The sequence below is a fragment of the Triticum dicoccoides genome, chromosome 3B, assembly GCF_002162155.2.
Source record: "Triticum dicoccoides isolate Atlit2015 ecotype Zavitan chromosome 3B, WEW_v2.0, whole genome shotgun sequence".
Lineage (NCBI taxonomy): Eukaryota > Viridiplantae > Streptophyta > Magnoliopsida > Poales > Poaceae > Triticum > Triticum dicoccoides.
Window position 1 is genome coordinate 47,520,882 of NC_041385.1, and position 3,819 is coordinate 47,524,700.

Below are 3,819 nucleotides of genomic sequence, written 5' to 3' on the forward strand. Positions count from 1 at the left end.
TTCTTTTTTTTATTTTGCCTTTCTCTTTTTTTTATTTGTGCAATGCTCTAATAATGATGATCATCACACTTCTATTGATTACAACAAAAAGATTACAACTCGAAACTTAGAACAAGATATGACTCTATATGAATGCCTCCGGCGGTGTACCGGGATGGTGCAATGAATCAAGAGTGACATGTATGGAAAAAATGCATGGTGGCTTTGCCACGAATACGATGTCAACTACATGATCATGCAATGGCAATATGACAAAAGTAATGTATGTCATAATAGTGATGATGGAAGTTGCATGGCAATATATCTCGGAATGGCTATGGAAATGTCATAATAGGTAGGTATGGTGGCTGTTTTGATGAAGATATAAGGAGGTTTAAGTATGATAGAGTGTATCTTATTACAGGGTTTGGATGCACCGGCGAAGTTTGCACCGACTCTCAAGGTGAGAAAGGGCAATGCACGGTACCGAAGAGGCTAGCAAAGGCAAAAAGGTGAGAGTGCTTATAATCCATGGACTCAACATTATTCAAAAGAACTCATATACTTATTGCAACAAATTAGAAGTCATCAAAAATCAAGTACTACGCGCATGCTCCTAGGGGGATAGATTGGTAGGAAAAGACCACCGCTCGTCCCCGACCGCCAATCATAAGGATGCACAAGCCAGGTACACTTCATGTTTCAAATTTGTTACACAACTTTAACCATATGTGCATGCTACGGGACTTGCAAACTTCAACACAAGTATTTCTCAAATTCATAATCACCCAACTAGCATGGCTTTGATATTATCACCTCCATATCTCAAAACAATTATCAATCATCAAACTTATCTTAGTATTCAAAGCACTCAAAAGAATGTTTCACATATCTTGAACACCAAGTATATTAACATTAAGCAAATTACCATGCTATTAACGACTCTCAAAATAATCTAAGTGAAGCATGAGAGATCAATAGTTTCTTTAAAACAAATCCACCACCATGCTCTAAAAGATCTAAGTGAAGCACTAGAGCAAAAATTATCATGCTCAAAAGATATAAGTGAAGTGCTATGAGCAAAACTATCAAGCTCAAAAGATATAAGTGAAGCACATAGAGTATTCTAACAAATTCCAAATCATGTATGGCTCTCTCAAAAGATGTGTACAACAAGAATGGTTGTGGTAAACTAAGAAGCAAAGACACAAATAATACAAGATGCTCCAAGCAAAACACATATCATGTTGGTGAATAAAAATATAGCTCCAAGTAAATTACCGATGAAAGTGGACGAAAAGAGGGGATGCCTTCCGGGGCATCCCCAAGCTTTGACTTTTTGGTGTCCTTGGGTTATATTGGGGGTGCCATGAGCATCCCCAAGCTTAGGCTCTTGCCACTCCTTGTTCCATAATCCATCAAAAGAATTCACGCAGAACTTGAAAACTTCACAACACAAAACTCAACAGAAATCTCGCGAGCTCCGTTAGAGAAAGAAAATAAAAAGACTACTTCAAGGTACTGTAATGAACTCATTATTTATTTATATTGGTGTTAAACCTACTGTATTCCAACTTCTCTATCGTTTATAAACTATTTTACTAGCCATAGATTCATCAAAATAAGCAAACAACACACGAAAAACAGAATCTGTCAAAAACAGAACAGTCTGTAGCAATCTGTAACTAACGCAAACTTGTGGAACTCTAACAATTCTACAAAAATAGGAAGTACTGGAAAATTTGTTTATTGATCAGCAGCAAAAAGAATCAACGCAAAATCACGTTCCTGTGATTTAACATAACTAAATTCGTGCGCACAAAGTTTCTGTTTTTCAGCAGAATCAAATTAACTATCATCGTAGGTTATCCTATAGGTTCTACTTGGGACAAACACTAACTAAAACATAAAACCACATCCGAACAGAAGATAGGTGGATTATTTATTCCTAAACAGAAGCAAAAACAAAAAACACAAAATAAAATTTGGTTGCCTCCCAACAAGCGCTATCATTTAACGCCCCTAGCTAGGCATAAAAACAAGGATAGATCTAGGTATTGCCATCTTTGGTAGGAAATCCATAGGTGGCTCTCATGATAGATTCATATGGTAATTTTATTTTCTTTCTAGGGAAGTGTTCCATACCCTTCTTTAAGGGAAATTGGAATCTAATATTCCCTTCCTTCATATCAATAATTGCACCAATCGTTCTAAGGAAAGGTCTACCAAGAATAATAGGACATGAAGGATTGCAATCTATATCAAGAACGATAAAATCTACGGGCACATAATTCCTATTTGCAACAATAAGAACATCATTAATTCTCCCCATAGGTTTTTTAATAGTGGAATCCGCAAGATGCAAGTTTAGAGAGCAATCATCAAAATCACGGAAATCTAGCAAATCACATAAAGTTTTGGGAATAGTAGAGACACTAGCACCCAAATCACATAAAGCATGAAACTCAAAATCTTTAATTTTAATTTTAATAGTAGGTTCCCACTCATCATAGAGTTTTCTAGGGATAGAAACTTTCAACTCAAGGTTTTCTTCATAAGATTGCATCAAAGCATTAACAATATGTTCGGTAAAGACCTTATTTTGACTATAAGCATGAGGAGAATCATGGATTGCAACAAGGAAATACAACCAATCAAAGAGCAATTCTCATAATTAAATTCCTTGATATCCAAAATAGCGGGTTTAGAAACATCAGAATTTTTATTTATTTCAATCCCACTTTCATCAAATTCATCATCAAGATCTAGAAACTCCGAATTCTTAGAACGCCTTCTAGGTAAAGGAAGATCATATTCAGATTCATCAAGATTCTTATTGCAAAACAAAGATTTAATGGGGGACACATCAATAACTTTTAGATCTTCATCTTGATTTTCATAGGAATTGGAAGAACGCGCATCCTAGCGGTTCTTTCCTTGTACTCATCAATGGAAATTCTCATGGCTTTGAGAGACTCATTGATATCATGCTTAGGAGGAATAGATCTAAGCTTTAAAGAATCAATTTCAAGAGAAATTCTATCAACGTTCCTAGCCAAATCATCAACATTAAGCAATTTCTCTTCAAGCAAAGCATTAAAATTCTTTTGTGAATTCATAAACTCTTTAACACTATTCTCAAATTCAGAGGGCATCTTATTAAAATTCCCATCAGAGTTGTTGTAGAAATTTCCATAATTATTAGAAGGATTACTAGGATAAGGCCTAGGATTAAAATTCCCTCTATAAGCGTTGTTTCCAAAACTATTCCTACCAACAAAATTCCCATCCATAGATTCATTATTATTCTCAAGCAAAGTAGATAAAGGCATATCATTGGGATCAAGAGGAGTATTTTTAGGAGCAAACATCTTCATAAGTTCATCCATCTTTTCACTCAAAACATTTATTTCTTCTATAGCATGCACTTTTTTACTAGAAGATCTTTCGGTGTGCCATTGAGAATAATTAGCCATAATATTATCAAGCAATTTGGTAGCATCCCCTAACGTAATTTCCATAAAAGTGCCTCCCGCGGCCGAATCTAAAAGATTTCTAGAAGCAAAATTCAAGCCGGCATAAAAATTTTGTATGATCATCCATAAATTCAAACCATGAGTAGGGCAATTGCGAAGCATTAATTTCATTCTTTCCCAAGATTGGGCAACATGCTCATGATCAAGTTGTTTAAAATTCATGATGTCGTTCCTAAGCGTGATAATCTTAGCGGGAGGAAAATACTCAGAGATAAAAGCATCTTTGCACTTGTTCCAAGAATCAATACTATTTTTAGGCAAAGATGAAAACCAAACTTTAGCACGATCTCTAAGTGAAAACAGA